We start from the raw sequence: 20,258 nt of genomic DNA, 5'->3' as shown, positions 1-20,258 counted from the left end.
CCCTTTCTAATCTTTATACCCTATACCCACATATTCTGAGATCCAGTAACAGTGGCTTCCTGGTTGTTCCACCAACAAAACACTACCTCCAGACTCTGGGCATTTTCACTGGCTATCCCCCCATGCCTAGATCTCTGCATCTCTTCCTCCTATCTTCCCTAGCTTCCTTCACATCTCAGCTAAAATTCCACCTTCTACAAAAAAGCGTTCCCAATCTTAATTCTAGCACTTTCCTTCTGTTGATTACTCCCAATTTATCCTGTATATAGTTTGCTTTGCAAATATTTATATGCATGCTGTCTTCCCCATTAGATTACAAGCTTCTTGTGGTCAGGGATTGTCTTTTGCCTCGTTTTGTAACCCCAATGCTTAGCGCAGTGCTTGGCACACAATAGGTGCTTAATAAACATTGATTAATTGGTTGACTATATGTAGTTGTTTACATATTGTCTCCCCTATTAGACTATGAGATCCTTGAAAGCAGGAATAGTCTTACTTGGATTTGCATTCATAGCACTTAGTACAGTGCCTGACACAGAGTAAGAAAATTTAATGTTTTCTACATCTGTCACTGCTGAACCCTAGATTACATGGGTGGGGAGAGTGGGGAGGAAGGAAGGAAGGAATACATTCCTGAATTACACTGTGTAATATAATCTTATAATCTTATACCTGCCTGTGTCGTCTATGGCAGAAGTGAGGAACCTGCAGCCTCGAGGCTGCATGTGGCCCTCTAGGTCCTCAGGTACAGTCCTTTGACTGAATCCAAACTTCACAGAACAAAGAGCCCACAGCTGTGGTTCCCCACCCCTAGTCTATGGTCTTATTTGGCTAGTCACCCATATGGGAAAATTACTTAAAAGGACCATTACTGCTCCCTTGGGATGAAGCAGGAGATGAGATACTGAGAGAGACTAGAAGACATGGAAAGAACAAATTTTAAAAAGCTTCTCTATTCAGAATAACCCCATTGGGTTTTATTAAAGGAGCTGTCTGTTGATTAACTTCTTAAAGAGGCCTATTCACTGAATGGGAGTTACCTAACTCTAAGTGAGAACCTGGAAATACCTTAGCCAGAGTCTCCCAATGCATCCTGGACCATCTCCAGTTTTTCTGTTGAGTATCAGGGCACTGCACCCAGATGGCTCTGGAAGTAAGTGAGGCTGGTGACCTTGCACAGCCCTCCCTCACTCAAATCAAAGTCAACTGCAAGTCATGTCATCATTTTCCTGATGTCATGATCCTCTTTGAGAATGAAAGAGAAATACAACAACATTGGGTTGTGTGTGTATATGGCGTTGGGGGAGTGGGGGGAGGCACTGTGACTCCATTTTTCTAAGGGACCTGAGGCGGCAGGTCCTGAATAGCCCACAGCCGTCCAAGAATGTGCTAAGAATCATCTCTACCACACTTCTCTCTCCTTTTAAAATGAAAATACAAGCTGTTTCCACACACACACCCCAACCAGATACTCACCCCTTCAACACCTCATCATCATTCACATCTTACTGTGAATTACTTTAATTAGATCTTCAAATTGACTAAAGCTGCCACCTGGAGAAATGGGAGCTTTTAGTTCAGAGTGTGTTTTGAGAAAGGAGCGAGGGAGGAGAAGTAATTTTGGAGCATGGGGCACCTTGGGTGGACGGGTGGAAACCTGAATGGGCTGTTACAGCTGGAGTTTTGGACAGCAACAGAGGGCAGCATGAGGGCACTGGGGGAGGGGAAGGATTGGGAGGGGAGAGCAAAAAGTGAGAGAGTGGTGAGAAGGGATAGGGGAGAGTGTCTAGACATCAAAAACAAATTCCACTTACTTTGCAATTTTATTCAGGACTCCAGGCTCTGTGAGCCAATGAAAATTAGTTCAATGCCCCCTTTCACACACTGAGCTAGGTAGGAAATGTTGGGGCATCCTGCATAAATGTAACTCAGAGAACCAAGATCTAGCCTGTGGAAAAAAAAATAGGATTTTTCTTGTTAACCCTAGAGGACAATACTAGAGGCAATGGGTGGAACATGAAGAAAAAATAGATTTCTGCTTGATATAAGGAAAATACTTTAACAATCATATTTATAAGTCAACAGCTATTATGACCCTATGCTAAGCTTTAGGTATACAAAGAAAGGGGGGGGAATGTCCCTGACCTCAGAGAGTTCACCACGTGGAAACAACATGAAAACAACTCTGTACAAACAGGTTATATACAGGGTAAATAGGAAATATTCAACAGAGAAAAAGGCACTAGAATCAAGAGGGTTGGGAAAGGCATACTATAGGAAGTGGGACCAAGCTTTCTGTCACTGAATGTCTCCAAGTAGAAATTGGTTAAACCGTTGTCAGGGATGGTAAGATGGGGAGAAGAAGGAAAATCCCCTCTCAGGTGTGAAAATGGGTTAAATGACATGAACAGTTCCTTATGACTGAAATTCCAGTTCTTTTTTTTTAAATCCCAAGTATATTTTTCAATCAGCAAAACTTGGTAGTGATCATGAACCTTTTCAGAGATTTTCTTCTGTTTCTTTCCTTTTTTTTCATTTTTTTAATTTAAAATTTTGTTTTTCTATCATGTTTCTGTTCATCTCTCTTCCTCTTTCCCTATCCTCGCAACAAAGAATTTTCAAAAGAGGGTGAAACGAACTACAAAAAGGAATACAAAAAAATTCACCAATGTATCAACGGTGTTTAAACTGTATATTCAATGTTCTATGCCCATAGTTGCCCACCTTTTGCAAGGAAGGAGATGAGGGGAACTGCACTATTTTTTTTCTTTAACCAATCAGGGTTAAGTGACTTGCCCAGGGTCACACAGCTATCGCGTGTCTGAAAGCACTCCTCCTTACTCCAATCTATCCACTGTGCTACCAAGTTGCCCCAACCTCAATTCTGATTCTATGATACTCCACAGTATGTGTTGCTATCAAAATCTTCCCTATTTTAAATGTTAAGCATCTGCGTGAGACTCAGTGTACTCATTTGGCCAGGTCTTAGCTTATCTGTTCATACTGTTCCTAAATCATAGATCAAATACTTCTAAAGTGGATTTTAGAGACCTATTGATCATCTGCTATGTGCACTCTACTGAGTATTGCTGAATGTCTATATCATGATTATTAACAACTTGTAGTTGTTGCTCAGTCATTTCAGTTGAGTCTTACTCTTCCTGGCCCCATTTGGGGTTTTCTTAACAAAGACATTGCACTGGTTTGCCATTTCCTTCTCCAGTTCATTTTACAGATGTGTAAACTGAGGGAAACGGGGTTAAGTGACTTGCCCAGGGTCACACAGCCAGTCAGTGTCTGAGACGAGATTTGAACTCAGGAAGACAAGTCTTCCTGACTCCAGACCTGGCACTCTATACACTGTGCCACCTAGCTGCCCCTCCAGGGAACATAAAGAAACACAATTCATCTACCCATTCCTTTAAAAAATACACAAATACCATATATACATATATACCATATATTTATTTAGTGAAAAATAAACAACAAAAAATAGATTAATTTTAGATATGTTTGTTTTTTCCTTTACAAACAGGACTTGTAAACCCAATGAAATACTCAAGAACATTAAGAATCCTCCAATTAGAACTCAAGGAAGGCTGCACATTTTTCCCAGAAATTGAGGAAGACCATTTTTGTATGTGTGTTTAATAATATGTCCCCTTTTTGCTAGAATCACTTGTCTTACATAATTTAGATTTGAGTTTGCAGGATTTTGACAAATATTCTTCATGAAATCATACTTTTCTCACACTGGATATTAATCATACCTTTGATTAACAGTATATTTTTCCAAGTCTAGCCTTGTTATAGCCCATAGAATTTTTTTCCTTGCAATTCAATACATTTCACATTTATTCATGTTAGCTTTTTATTTTTAAATGTTCGCTTCAAAACAGAAAGGAGAGTGATTTATATTGCTATTTGGGTCCTGGCCCACCTCCACTCTCAGCTTATAGTGAAAAAAGCTATAATCTTGATGTTGTCAATGTCTGTGTGCCAGAGTGGCTTCTGTGAGAAAGGAAAACATATAAAGAGGAAAAGAGAGGCAGTTAGGTGGTGCAGTGGATAGCGAACAGCCTGCAGTCAGGAAGACTCGTCTTCCTGAGTTCCAGTCTAGCCTCAGACACTTACTAGCTGTGCAACCCTGGGCAAGTCACTTAGCCCTGTTTGCCTCGGTTTCCTCATCTATAAAATGAGCTAGAGAAGGAAATGTCAAACCACCCCAGTATCTTTGCCAAGAAAACCCCAAAATGGGGCACGAAGACACAACTGAAAAATAACAAAGAGGAAAAGATTTGGAAAGGGAATAGAATGTGGTGTTTACATTTAAACTTTCTTTTGTATTTCAATTTTCAGGTTTGTGGTTTAAACACATTGGGCAGATCTTGTAGTCCCCATCTTATTTCTCTAGTCTCTCCCAAAAGGGTGAGAAGTATGTTGTTCCCTTGGCAAGATTTTAAATGCCTTATGTCCTGGCAAAACCTGCCAATAAACCCTGAGAGATTAGAAGAAACAAAGGTAAGGTATTTCATTTTATTTTTCAACTAACAAGCATTTGTTGTCTTGTTTTCCTACTGCTCAATTTAAAAGAAAACAAAAACCAGAACCATTAAAATAGATTTTCAAGCAACACAAATCTTTTCATTGTCCATGTCCTCAAAGCTATGTTCATTTGGCATCTTGAATATGCCACCTCTTTGTCAGGTAGCAGGTAGCATAGATAGATCACCATCAGTCAAGTCAAGTAAACAAGCAATCATTAAGGGCTTCCTGTGGTTCGGACCCTTTGCTAAACTCTAGAGCTACAAATACAAGCAATAAGGTACCCAACATTGAGGCATGACAGAGAAAGTCCACAGAGTCAGGAATGCAGACTAAAATTTGTGCATCATAGAGAGGGTGGTATATTGTGGGAAGATCAGGAAGGTGAAAACAACTATGAGGATGAAAAAAAATGGAAAAAGATGAGCCTAAATAAAAACCACCTTTACTCTAAGTGAAAGAAATTCAGTTGAATTCAATGAATAAATGTTCATTATTGAACTGAAAGAATTTTTTTAAAAAATGTCTCCCACAACACAAATCAATATTTTTATACTTTCGTAGTTCTTTTACAATGTATACATTTTTTAAATGAAGCAAATCTCATTTTAGCGATATGATCTACATTAAGGAACATCCTGTATTCGAACTAACACCATAATAAAATCAACACATATTTTTAATAACTCATTAAGGTCCACAAAACAAATATTAACCAAGTTTCCCAAAGTTTTCTTGTGACCAAAGAGGCTAATTAATCTGTAGGCCATGCAATGGAAACACAACGGAGAATATTATACTGCCCACGTATAAGATAATGGTACATTCAATGTAGTTCTGGCCACTGAACCTCATGGACCTGAAACATCTCCAAAGACCTAAAATGATGATAGAAATCAGTAAAACAGCAAGACTTATATATGATAAAGGAGAGAGGAAGGTGTGCTAGAAAGAGCTTAGTATACCTGGGTACTGGTCCCTGCTTTGCTCCCAACTAGTGGTATAACATCTACATCTACCTCTTTATATGTCAAATGACTGCATTCAGACTTCATAATTTTAATATTTCTTCCAGTTCTGACATTCTATAATTCCAAAAGATGAAGGAAAAAGAAAAAATGATAATGAGTATAGATGAAGTCTGAGAGGGGATTAGTTCAAAGTATAGAAAGAAAATCATGAAACTTCCACAGTGTTCAATTAAATCAAGCTTAAGCCCCAAATCCCTGAAATTTGGAACTAGGGAATAAGCAAAATTTAAAAGAAGTAAGCTTAATTCTTTTTTACAACTTGACTATTGTGTAAATAAGTTAATGTGAAGTTATATGTAGAAGATATATCGGATTCCATGCCGTATTGGGGGGGCAGGGCTGGGAGAAAATCTGGAACTCAGGTTCATGCAGAACTGAGTATTGTAAACTAAAAATAAAAAATCTTAATAAATAAATAAATAAATAATAAAAGAAGTAAGCTTATAACAAATAAAACTAAGCACTATTTGATACAGTAAGGATGATACAGAGGGGAAATTTTCAATTGGTTCAAATAGATTTAGCTATGTTTTGATTGATAGATAGAATGGGTACTTTAAGGCAATTCCTAAATTGGCCAGAATCTTGATTTCATCACTGACAGTAGCATCAAGGAGCATTTTTGTACAAACATACCACTGTCACATAATGTCCCCTGATGCCACTGTCAGAGATAAAATGCTAGGTTGGGTAGCCCAAGAGTCTGATCCAAGTTGGCAATTCTTACGTCTAATGATGATGTCAGCATTGTCTAATGAAAAGAGCTTGAGCCTGGGAGGTAACAATAGGAAAACAGGTTTTTGTTGATATCAGGCAATTGAATTCTTTCTGAATCTCACTCTCGCCAGTTGAAACATAAAAGTCAAGTACCAAGGACCCTTTCTAACTATAGGATTCTATTATAGTTCTAGGTTGGTTTCCTTAGAAATTTTAGTTACAAAATCTCCAGCACTCAACATATTATCTTATAAATAGTGGATATTCAATACATATTTATTGAATGAATAAATAATTTAATAATAATTAATGGTATCATAAACGAAGAGAGATCAAAAAACCCTGAGCTAAATGCAATCCAACCATCAAAAGCAAACAACAAAATTTATTTTGCATCTAACATTTTGGGGAAAAAATTTTAATGTGAGCCTATTTTGAAATCATGAAAAATAAACTGAATGAATGTGTATATGTGTGACATTCTCACAAGATGACAAAAGCAGCTGGCATCTCCTTGGCAAGTTTACTGGTAAAACTTGCTGCTGTCTGGGCATCTGGCTGCCTTGTCAACTATGTCTGTGCTATTTTCCTTCTACCTTGGTTTAACTCACAGAAAAATCAAAATCCAGGCATCTGTTTGCCAAAAACCACCTTTCAGTAAATTCCAAATTCACCAGAACAAAGGATATGTCACCCAGTACAAGGAATGATGTGCCCTGTGCTTTCCATGTGAAACAAATGCAGGTTGGCTGGGGAGAGAAGCACCACCACTTGGACTAGAAATAGTTGAAAGGATTGTAAACAAAGGCTAATGATAAATGGTAATGTAGCAAGTGGGTGGGAGGTGTTTAGTGGGGTGTCACAGGGATTGGTGATAGTCCCAGTTTTAGTTAACATCTTTATTAATGATGTGGTAGGAGGAGAAAATACTAACAACACATTCAATAAAGGCAAAGAGGTTGCTAAATCAGGAGGTGTTGCAAACAACACAAAGGCCAAAGAAATAAAGCAAGACAGACACAATCCAGAGTCTGCACAGAGAAGAGGAGGATGCCTCGGTTGAGTTTTTGAAAAAGGCAAAACCTAATACATCCAGAGAACAGCTAACCATCAAGGGAAAGAAGAGAACACATAAAAATCCCCTTCGCTAAGATTATTTGCCCTACACGGAGCAATTTGCTTGTCAGTGGGCAACTCAATTCGATAAAAATTTATTACATGGGAGACAGTGTTATAGATGCTGACGTTAGAAAGATAGAAACAAGAATCCTTAAAACATAAGAAGTTAATATTCTCCTTGGAGACAGAGGGTTAAGAGGGAGGATGTATACAGATAAGTAAATCCAAAATGATAAATACAAACTAATAGGGGGCACTAACAACAGGAAGAAAGGATTTATGTAGAAGGTGGCATGTGGGCTGAGTCTTAAAGTAAGCCAGGGATCCCAAAAGGCAAAGATGGGGAGGGAGAGCTTTCCAAGCATTGGGGACAGTGGCGATAAAGACATAGCATCAGGAGATAAAATGCCATGTAGAGAAGGGAATGACATGAAGATGATTAGTTTGGCTGGAAAGTCGAATGTGTGAGAGAGAATAATCTGAAATTAGTCTGGAAAGAGGGGTTGGCACCAGATTGTGAAGGTTTTCAGTGCCAAACAAAGGCATTTGCACTTGATCCTATAATAAGACATTTAAATAACACTTTAAGGTTCACAAAGCACTTCACATACATTATGTCACTTAAACAACAGAGATACATTGAATTTTCTCAAACAGGGGAATAACAAAGTCGGACTCGTGCTTTAGGAATATCAATTCCCAGCTGTGTACTAGATGAATTGGAGACAAGAGAGTCATGAAGCAGGAAGACCAATTCAGAACACATTGAAATAGTAAAGGCAAAAGATGATGAGGGCCCAAACTAAGGTAATGGTCATGTGAGCAAAGAAAATGGGACAGAGAAAATGAAGAAGTAGAATTAATAAGAACTGGAAACTGGATTTTAGGGATGAAGGTAAACAAAGAGTAGAAGATGACTCCCAGGTTTTGAATCAGAGTACCTGAAAGAACAGTGGTGCTTTCTAGAGAACTGGGAAGGAAGAGAAGTATTAGGGGAAAAGATAATGCCTTCAGTTTGGGTCACACTGAGTTTAAGATACTTAAGGGACACTCAGATAGAAATATCCAGCAGGTAATTGGAGATGTTGGAGTTGAGGGCTGGATATATAGATGTGGGAGCCATCTGCATCAAGGTAGTGGTTATAACCATAGGAGCTAATGAAATTACTGAGAGAGCAAGTAAGGACAGGGAGGAAAATGGTCTCAGGATAAAGTTCTGGAATGGACTCACATTGTAGGGGCAAGCAATGGATACTCCTGCAAAAGAGACAAAGAATAAGTAGTCAGGAGATAGCAATGTCACAGAAACCCAAGGAGGACAGAGCATCCAGAAGGAGACAAGAGTCAAGCATTACTGAGATCAAGAAGGATAAGAACAGAAAAGACCACTGGATCAGCAATTAAAAGATCATTGGCGACCTTAGAGAGATCCATTTCAGTAGAATGGTGGAGTCAACAGTCATGACAAAGTAGGTGCAAGATTATATACATTATTTTTCTGTGAAAGGATGGAGAATTACAGATTAACAATTTGAGAAGATAATATATTTTCTTGATTATGTGATTGAATCTTGAGGTAGGTCTTAAAAATATTCACTGAAATATGGAGAACAGCACTATAGGGACAGAAGGAAGAAAATCAACCCACCCCCAATGCTTTGTGAGCAGTGTGGCTTCCATATGTTATATGACATCCAGTGTCTAGTCTGAACATTGCTGTGTTATTGTGGACTTCATTTTCAACACCTACAATATTGGAAAAAAAATAATCCCAATCTCCTTATCTCACCAGAAGTCAATTCAACAAACATTAATTAATCAAGCATGCATTGGCTGCAATCTTCATGCTTGGAATAATATGTACACAAGAGTTTCACAGGATGGGCTGTGGTCTATGTCATTGGAAGGAACATCCATATTAATGAGATCACAGATCCATTTTTAGTTTTGAATACTGATAGAATGATGTTTTGTTTTTATTATTAATTTGGTGTGTTATGTTAATTGTTTTCCTGATATTGAACTCTTTTTGCTTTCCTGTTATAAGTCAACTTGATCATACCAAATGGTTTTATTGACTGTTATATTGATTTGGCAAATATTTTATTTATATTTTCCATCAATCATCTTTAGTTTAATAAAATTGTCCCATAGTCTTTTTTTAACTTCATTATCCTTCCCTGGTTTGAGGCTCAGGATCATATTCACAAAAACAATTTGATAGAATACCTTCTTTCTCTGCTTTTGAAAGCAGTTCACAAGATATAAGGATTATTTCTAATTGCTAAAAATCTACTCATGAATTTATGAGATCCTAGTATCCTTTTTTTTAAACATAGCAAATCATTAATGGCCTATTCAATTTTGTATTCTGATTTTTATATAGGTTATCTATCCATTTTGTCTATTTGAGTATTTGTTGGTGTTAATTAGTTGCCATTTATAGATATTAAAAATCACATAGTTTTTTACACCTATAAACATCAGTTTAATTGTTGGTATTCAAGATGTGAGCTTCTTGTTCAGTGATCAAAAAGCTCAAAGGCTACGGAAGGAAATGAATCAAACAAAATATTGAAATTCTTAATCTAGATTAAAAAATAGAAGATATAAGAGTATTACAGATAAATGGAAGGTTGTCTCATAGGTTACCCTTGGAGAGACAAATAAAGAAGTTTGTGAACTTCACTTTTTGGAATGCCTGAAGACAACAAAAAATATTTTATCAGATTCTTGACCAAATCTCCCTGCTGGGCTCATGGTGAGAATAAACAAAAATATTATCATGAATATTACAGAAGTTTATTGTTAACAACTACTGCAGAAAATGAGGAAGTAGGGACATTTTTTAAAAAACAAATTGATGCTCTTTTCTTTTTATAAAATATCTTTATGACTTGCAGTGACCACCACCTCCTCTTACAATAGAATACTCCCTTTTAATGAATGGTTAAGCAAACAAACCAATTCATTTTCTGAAAATATGTTGTTCCATCCTCATAACTGAACACTTCTTTGCTGAGTTAGAAGTCGTATTGTATCGTCAGCCTTTGGAAGTCATGATTACCAAATGCTTTGATCAGAGTTCTGAAGTCTTCCAGTGCAGTTTTATTTTGTTGTAGTCATCATGTAAACCGTTCTGCTGGTTCTGTTTATTTTACTTCACAATGGTTCATACAAATACTCCAAAGTTTCTCTGAATTCTACATAATCATTATTCCTTATAGAACAATAATATTCCATTATATTCATATAACAATTTGCTAAGTCATTGACTGACCAATAGTCAGTTATTTTCCAACTATGTATATGGAGCTTTATTTTTCAGGTTTATAAAAAACTTACTCTTGGAGGATAGTAGGGCTGCTGTGAGAGGGACAGATTAATAAAATAAAGATATATATGCACATATATATGTGGAAGAAACTACAAGAATTTTTTAAAAAGAACTCAAGTTCTAAGCATAAAAGTCACCCATTTTCTTTCCAGTTCTTTGTAATTACAAAAGATGCCACTATAAATATTTTCGTATATATTGGACATTTTCCTCTGTCCCTGACCTTTTTCATTTACATGCCTTGTAGCAGTATTGCTCAGTCAAAGTTTAGTTTCTTAGTTTGATTTCAAATTGATTTTTAGAATGATTTGGATCAATTCATCTCTCCACCAACACTACATTGATGAGAATATCTTTCCACAGATCCTCCAACATTTACTTAATTTTTGTCATCTTTACCAATCTATTAGAATGAGGTGAAATCTCAGAGTTGTTTTAATTTGCAAGTTCTTTTATTATTAGTGATTCAGAGTGTTCTTTCATGGGATCCTTGTGTTTCTTCTTTTGAAAACTGGCTGTTCATTTCTATTGACCTTTATCTGTTGGGGAATGACTTGGTCAGACCTATACTTTAGCGAAATCATGTTGGTAGATGAGTGAAGGATTCATTCTTGTAGGAAGGGATTTCAAACAGAGAGACCAACCAATAGGCTATTTCAGTAGTTCAGCCAAGAGGTGATGAGGGGCTGGAGATATAGGAAAGAAGCTGTGAAGGTAGAAACAACAAGATTTGGCAATAGATTGTATATGTGGGTAAGGAGTGTGCATGATATAAGCCTGGGTGACTGGAAGGATAGTGGGAAATAAAAGGAAAGTTAAGAAAAGGAGAAAGAAAAGATGAGTTTTGGGGGATGTGTGGAATATTAGACATCCAAAATGTGACTGGAGCTCAGAAGACAAGTTAGGGCTGGATACAACCTAGTACATTTAGAGTTTTCCTACTGTTGAACAAGCCCTGCATTCCTAGCATATGAATCCAACCTGTTTAAGTGAATAATCTTTAGAATATATTTCTATAGACCCTTTGCTAATATTTTATTCACAATTTTTGGGTCAATATTTACTAGCAGTGAGGCAGCATGGAATTAGAATTGTGGGAGCACCAGGAAACTGAGAACCACAAGTGGCAGCATAAAGAACTTTTATTGAATGAGGATAAATCCATGTTTGCAGGACATTGCAGGGCTTAGAAGGTGTAAAGGACTACAGTAATCTCCTCATCCAACTAAATGAAGAAGCCCAGGCAGGCCAGCTTCACAGCACTACCTTGTTTGGTAGGTGTGGTACACACTTCTACTGCCTGGGGACAGATCAGGATCACTACTATAACTGGAAACCAGATCCTTTGTTATCCATAAGAGGCAGCTATGGTGGAGTTAATAGAGAGAAGGCTTGGGTTCAAATTCTGCCTCTCCCATATACAAGCTATGTGACTCTGGGAAAGTGATCTAACCTCTCAGTATCCCAGGCTACTCTCCAAGATTGAGTTGAAAAGGCAATTGCCAATCTGATTTGATAGGAGTTTCCTTTGCCAATTGTATCACTGGTCTGGTTGCTCCACCCCCTCCAAAAAAACCCACCTCTTAAATGGGTACAGGTCATGTCTTATATAAATTTTTTCAGAACCTAAAAATAATACCAATTTTTTGTTTTCTGATGAGGCTTTTACGGAGTCCTTTAAGAGGCAGCATGGTATCAAGTCTAAAGAGCTAGCTGACCTCAAAATTAAGAACTAGGTTCAAGTCTGGCCTCTGACAAATGCTGGCTATGTGATCCTGAACATCACTCAACTTCTCAGCATCCCAGGCAACCCCCTAAGATTATAAATGACAGAGAAGGAGCAGGTCTACTTGAGTAAAGGAAAATCTTCACTAGGAGTTCCCTACAGGAGTTCCTGGTCAAAAATCTGTTAGTAATACTGTTCTGAAGGTTTTTTTCTCTTTTTTTCTTTACTCCTGGTCTGGATATTAGGACCATTCTGTCTCACAGATCAGATTTGGTGAGGTGCCTTCTGTCCTTACTTATACAAACAATTTATATAACAATGAGGTTGATTGGTCCTTGACTATTTAAGAGAATGCACTTGTGAAAAATCTGGATCTCAGTTTGATTTGTTGTTATTGTTTTGGGAGATTTGGGACAGGGAAGGCTCCATTTATGGCTTGTTCAATTTCTATTTATAGGAATTAAACTTAAATTCAGTATTTCCTGGTCCTCTGGTCCTGGTACTGGTATCTCTTAATCTAAGTATTTTATTATTTTGTAAATATCTATCCATTTCCTCAGAGTTTTCAGTTTTATTGGTATATATTTGGGTAAAATCATTTATAAAAAAGTTCTCTCTGTCTCTGTTTCTCTGTCTTTCTCTCACACATACCTACCAAATTAACTAATGATTTGCCTACTTTAAGAATCTCTTTAAAAAACTCTTAGTTTTACTTAGCAACTCAATAGTTCTTCACAATTACATTTTTTCTTCTTTGATACTTAGAATTTCTCTTTCTTATATTTATTTGTTTTTTTTTCATTTGTCAATATCCTATTTCTTTAAGCTGCACATTCAATTCATTGATCTCTTTTCTCTCCTTCATTGAAGAAAATGTTACAAGATATACCTTTTCCCTTAAGAACTGCTTTGGCTACGCCCCAAAAGTTTTGCTTTGTTTTCTCGTTATCATTTTCTTTGACAAAATTGTTTATCATTTCTCTGTTTATTTAGTATCCATTTAAGCTTGAATCCTTTCTTCAAGCTCTTCTAATTGATTTTCACTTTTATTGTGCTGTGGGTCCTGTAAGGATAGAATGATTGATTTACTCAACTCCACCCCTACTTAAAGTGTTAAGATGCCCGATCAATCAATTCAATCTCAGGCCTTAGACTAAGTGGGAAAAGGCTTTCCAGCTACAATGAGTTGCACAAAGAAGACAGTCAAGGAAAACTGGCTACATGCCAGGATCGTCTATAAATTATCAAGAGAGTTGAAAGGGATTTATTTCAAAAGTTGTCTCTGCTGTGACTTTCCAACACACTCCTAAGGAGGAACTTCCTAGAGGGATAGGAGGAGCCTCAGCTTTAGTCTTGACCAGGACCTCCCAGAACCCCTTGAGCTGGAGGAGGATCTTGCCAGCTTCGAAGGATTTGGGGACACCCAACCTGCATCATCAGTTCTTGCTGTATCTCTGGATCAGCCAAGGCAGTGTTTGCATTGGGAGTCCAGGATAGATGAGCAGATTAACTATGCTGAAGGGGAACTTCTTAAGCACCCCACAAAGAGAAAAAAAGGATTTCTAGCAACCAGGATCTATGAGTCTCCCTTTTGTCAGATATTCTCTCTAAGCTTGAGTTCACTTCCCTTCTACTTGTGGGAGAATGTGTCACAGACTTTTTTTTGGTGGGAGAAGGAGGATGTTTGTAGCAATTCTGCTTACTTAACCGCCTTAGTTAACACTCCTTTCTTAAAAAGCTACTTAAGTTTGCCTGACTAAATGATTTTAAACTGATAGTCTTAGCCAGAAGCATACCACAGAGGGGTTCTGGAATTAGAGAATCACTTTGGACCCTTCACTGGTACTCCTAGTGCCCTGAGGAAAAGATGTAGCCTTGCTCTTGGATCCAAAATTCATCTGTGACAGTCAGTTAAGATATGGATCCACAGAGCTTACATGGGCTACAATCTATAAATGATGTGCTGAATAGTTCAATTTTCTACATTTTTATGAGTTCTTTATGCCCTACAATATGATCAATTTGAGTGTCAGGCAAAACTGAGAAATGTGTATATTCTTCAAGATTCATATTCAACAACTAGCAAAGCTATATCATCTAATTTTCTAAAATTCTCTTCAGGTCCTTAACTTTTCTTATTTATCTTTCTGTTAAGCTCCCAACCAAGGTGTCATCCTCAATTTCTCACTCACACCTCCCCTCCCCCAAAGGGCCTGTTGACGCCCCTTTCTCTTCTCTGACTCTGGTGTAGGCCGTGATGAATGAATGAATAAAGGATGAGTCTGCCTTCCTCAAGTCTCTCTCCATTCCAATCCATCCTCCATTCAGCCTCTAAAGTGATTTTTCTAAAGCACAGACACAACCATGTCACCCCTAACTCCAGTGGCTTCCTATCACCTCCAGGATCAGATGCAAAATTCTGTTTGGTATTCAAAACCTTCATCTAAATGAAATTCCCTCCTTTCCCCAACTCCAGTCTTCTTACACCTTATTTCCTGGTATGTACTCTACACTAGTATCCCCCCTCTTCCATTAGCATGACAATCAACTCTCAGACAGTTTCTCTGGCTGTCCCCCACACCTGGAACGCTCTCCTACCTCATCTTTACCTCCTGGTTTCCCTGGCTTTCTTCAAGGCCCAACTAAAACCCCATCTTCTATAGGGACTCTTCCCAATCCCTCTTAATTCTAATGCCTTCCCTCTGTTAATTATGCCTTATTTATCCTGCACATAGCTTGTTTGTACATATTTGTTTGCTTGTTGTCTCTCCCATTGGATTGTGAGCTCCTTGAGGGCAGGGACTCTTTTTTTTCCCTCTTTTTGTATCCCCAGCACTTAACACAATGCCTAGCACATAATTGGAATTTAACAAACACTTAGGACAGCTAGGTTGTACAGTAGATAAAGTACCAGGCTTGGAGTCAGGAAGACTCATCGGCTCTCAGACACTTACTAGCTGTGTGACCCTGGGCAAGTCACTTAACCCTGTTCACCTCAGTTTCTTCATCTGTAAAATGAGTTGGAGAAAGTAATGGTAAACTATTCCAGTATCTTTGGCAAGAAAACCCCAATTTAGAGTCAGACATGACTGAAAAACGACTCAACAGCAACAGTTTATTGACTGACTGATATATTTAAGTCTCCAACAATTACTGTTTTTTCCTCTAGTTCTCCCAGGAGTTTGATTTTCTTTTCCTTTAAGTACTTTGATACTACACTATTCAGTGTATGTGAATCTAGTATTGATATTGTTTCATTATGTATAATGCCTTTAAGTATAAGGTCGTTTTCCTTCTTATCTCTTTCTAATTCTATGTTTTTATTTTGAAACGATCACCCCTGGTTTCTTAGATTCAACTGAGGCAAAATAGAATCTACTTTACCATTTCTTTGAGCTCTGTGTGAATGTTTTCACTATATTCCTTGAAGCAACGTGCTGTTTGGATTTACTTGCCCATTTATTCTGCCACCATTCTCTATCTTATCTATGAGTTCATCCCATTCACTTTCACAGTTATGATTGTTAAGTTTGCTTTTCTTTTCAATGCATCCTATGACAATGCTTAATCTTTTTATGCCCTCCCTCACACCACCTAGGGAAAAGGAATGTGAGAGAGAGAAAAAAAGGAGAGGGTAGGGGGAGTGAAATCAGAGCTAGTGATCTAGTTGAAATGGCTCTATCCCATTCCCCTCTCTTCAATGAGATCCCTGGGTCTTGTCCTTTCTCTTTCTCTCTCCTTTTAATCACTGCTTCATAATGAGACTAACGGTTGACTTGTGACCATTTCATTCCCAAGTCTGCCTTCTCTCTTAAAGCTCCCTTTTACAGTCTCCTTGTCCCTGCCCATTTCTGTACTGCCTTTATTATATCTCCCCCACCTCAGCCTCACCTTGTTCACTTCAAATGAAAATGAGGTTTATGAGATGATTTCACCCTCCACCTCCATCTTCATATTCATATAATCTTCTCCTGTAATACTCCATTTACCAAAAATAGTAAAGTCTTCCTTCTTATTCCTTCTGTAGGATATTCCTCCCCCTCCTTTTCTTTATTTTCTTAAATATATATATATATATATATATATATATATACACATACATACATATATATTTACACACACATGTACATCTATATGTCTTGATTTTGTATTTCTTTATTCCCTTTATTACCCTTGAAGATGGTGGCATTTTGAAATAGAGTCTCTTTCCCCTTATGAATCAAATCAATCAACAAGAATTTACTAAATGTATATAATGGGCCAGGAACTCCTCTAGGTGCTTGAAATACAAAGACAAAAATTAAACAGTTTTTGCCTCCCAAGAAGCTTACATTATATAGGGAGATTTACTAATTGTTATTTCAGAACCCCACAGTGTCTTTAATGCCAGCATTCTACCATTGTTGCTATACGGCAGGGAGACAAGGGATACAAGACTGTTCAAAAGAATTAAAAGTTAATGTTACATAGAGTCTGCCACATACAACCAATAAGGAATGTCAAAGAAGAATTAACAGTAAAAGATGCCATCAAAGAAATGCATGATAGGAAGAAAAGCTGTTCATGTGGTGAGGGTGAGGATAACAAGTGTTCCTCTAGTCGTTTGCAGTGACAGAAAAAAGTGAGGGAAGCAGGGCAGCTAGGTGGAGCAGTGAGTAGAGCACAGGCCCTGGAGTCGGGAGGACCTGAATTCAAATCTGACTTCAGACACTTGACACACTTACTAGCTGTGTGACCTTGGGCAAATCACTTAACTCCAATTTCCCTGCCTTCCCCCCTGCTCCAATAAATTTAAAAAAAAAGAAAGAAAGTGAGGAAGGCCCCTGACATGTTGAGTGGATTTCCTGAGGCAAGATTGAGGAAGGACATTGACAAGAGTTGCACAAGATGGACAGGAACAAAGGGATTTCAGTCTGTATTATTGGAGGGGACTTCCAAACTGATGAGACCACAGATTTCATTTGATCCATATACTTAGGGTCTAGTTCAGAGACTGGAACATAATATCCATTTAATTAATGTTTTATTATTATCCGTTTAGTAAATGTTTATTGAATGAATGAATGAATGGGAGACATTGAGAAAGATAGCATTGGGAAATTATACAACACTTTTACTGACCCCAAGTTTCTCCCTGAAATAAAACTCATAAATTCTTCCCACAGTACTACATTTCTGAGAATCATGGAATAGCATAACCTCTGAGCAACTAAAATTAGGATTTACCCAAAGGTCAGTGTAGATACACATGGTGAGTAAAAACAAAGGGCAAGAGATTGGCAACACAAGAAATATAACAAAGGGTATCAAAGTAATCATAAGAGTGAGGGATAATAAAGAACAGTCTAAAAGTGCATTGATATTCATACTATGTTAAGAGACCTAGAGAAAGGCATATCAGGCCACCCCTGTCCCCCATCCCCAGAGGAGATGTATAGGAGATCGCAGGAAAGTCATCCAGGGTGATGTGCTTTACATAACTAAATTCAGTACCTACATAAGTGAGACCACATATCCCTATAAGCATTGAAATATAAGTAGTCATTAATCTATTTCATTTGTAGCCTCATTTTCATTGGCATGTAATTAGACATAGCATGTCTAATAGTTTTCTTTATCTCTTTGCCTATTCGCTATGATTTCCCCTTTCTCATTTTTGTTCTGATAATTTGGTTTTCCTCTCTTCTTAATTACTAAATTATATGTCTATTTTTATTATTTTCAAAAAACTTCTCCTGATTTTGTTAAATTTTTTTCTTTCAAATCTGTTAATCCTTCCTTAAAATGACTTTTGTTTATTATCATTACCAATGATAATAATAATATTAGTTATCAACAAATAGTGTTCCTGAAGTAACTAATATTCCTTGCTACACAATACAGCAAAAGTAATGGAGAAGTGGGGAGGGAGAGGGCTGCTCAGGAAGCAAAAGATGCATGCCTGTGCCCCTATGTTCAGCCCAGGAAGTGAAAAGTAGAAGTCTATGGAGGCAGAGATGGCAGAAGCCTTTGAATTCCCATACAGACAGTAGCTGTACTCAGTGGAGACACATGTTCACAAGCTTCAAAAGCAAGACAGCTATGACAGTGAGAACATAATTAAAGTTGCTATGCTTTCCCCTTTCCAAACACTGTGGTTTCCAGAGAATATTCAATGTGTCAGTGTCACAGATCCAGATCTCCAGTGATGGAGTGACTCTGATTCTGCTCAAAGATGTCAAAAAGATAGTAAAAACTGTCAAGCAGAAATTCCAGCTCTGGCCACTAAGACTACTGGGTAGGTGTTGCCCTGGCTGTACTTCTCATCTTTTCCCTCAGGATTGCCTCCTCATTAAGGAATCCCTTCTACTTTGTAGCGATTCATAATGGCTCTCCCCTTGTTACCTATCCTACCTCTGGTTGCCATTTCAGGTTGCTGGATCTCTTCTTTGTTCACTGGGGACAACACACTGGGAGCATGATACTTTAAGTGCTGAAATATGATGGTATCTGCCATCAGAAAAGTGGTATATGCCCCATATTGAAAAACTATAAAAGCTACTGTTTATAAACCTAGTTAGATTATGTTTAAATTTGGTTTTAAGTGTTCTGAGAAGAGGAATATTTACTAATTTGGAGCGAGACCTTATTTTTTTTCCTCTTTAAAATTTTTTTTTTACAAAGGAAAGCTTACTGGCTTACAGAAAGAAAAAGGATATATTCAGACATGAACATGATGGTTTTGGACTTGAAAAATGTGCAGATTTGTTTTGCTTTACTATACCTATTTGTTATGAAGATTGTGGTTTTCTTTTTTCCACCCATAGTGGGGCTTTGTAGGGAACGAGTGATAGTAGTAACAAAAATGAGAGGAACAAGGAAGAGGAAGAAGAGGAAGAGGAGGAGGAAGAGGAGGAGGAAAAGGAGAAGGAAAAGGAGGTAAAGGAAGAAGAGGACAAGAAGAAAGAGGAGGAGAAGGGGGATGGGGAGGAGGAGGAGGAGAAGGAGAAGGAGAAGGAGAAGGAGAAGAAGGAGGAGGAGGAAAGAAAGAAAGAAAGAAAGAAAGAAAGAAAGAAAGAAAGAAAGAAAGAAAGAAAGAAAGAAAGAAGAAAGAAAGGAAGGAAGAAAAGGAAAGAAAAGAAAAAAAAGAAAAGAAAAGAAAATAAGAGAAAAGAAAAGAAAAGAGAAGGATGAGGAGGAGAAGTTTGTAGGGGTTAATATATAGAAGAGCACAGAAGGAAGTTCATAGGAAACATGACAACTTTTTAAATAGCCTATTGAAATTGTTATACATTTTCATTTTTAAAAAAAATTATACACAATGGAGCTTTGCTGTTTCACATTCTAATTTTTTGCTATTCCCCTTTGTATATGGAAATGTTCTTTTGCTGCAGCTGTTTAAGATAAAAAATAAAAATGTAAAAAGAAATTAATGTGATATAAAAACAAACAAGAAAAAATAATTATGAGCAGACCTATGAAAGAAATTAATTTTGTGTTGTCTCTGTTGGGAGGGACAATCCATGTCTTAAAAACTTGGTGACCAGTTAGGTATGATGGCACAGGCCCATAGTCCTTGTTACTAGGGAGGCTGATGCTGGTGGATCATTTGACTTTGCTAGTTCTAAGCTCAAGAAGGGCTAAAGCCAATCAGTTGTCCATACTAAGTCTGGCATCAATATGGTGAGCTCCTTGGAGTGAGGGAGGGGGAAGGCACCAGGCTGAGGAGTAGCCAACCAACCCAGGTCAAAAATGGTGCAGGTCAAAGTTTCCCTGATGATCAGCAGTGAGATCAGGCCCCTGA

This window comes from Trichosurus vulpecula, chromosome 5 (genome assembly GCF_011100635.1).
Source record: "Trichosurus vulpecula isolate mTriVul1 chromosome 5, mTriVul1.pri, whole genome shotgun sequence".
NCBI lineage: Eukaryota > Metazoa > Chordata > Mammalia > Diprotodontia > Phalangeridae > Trichosurus > Trichosurus vulpecula.
Note: the sequence above shows the minus strand (reverse complement) of the source record.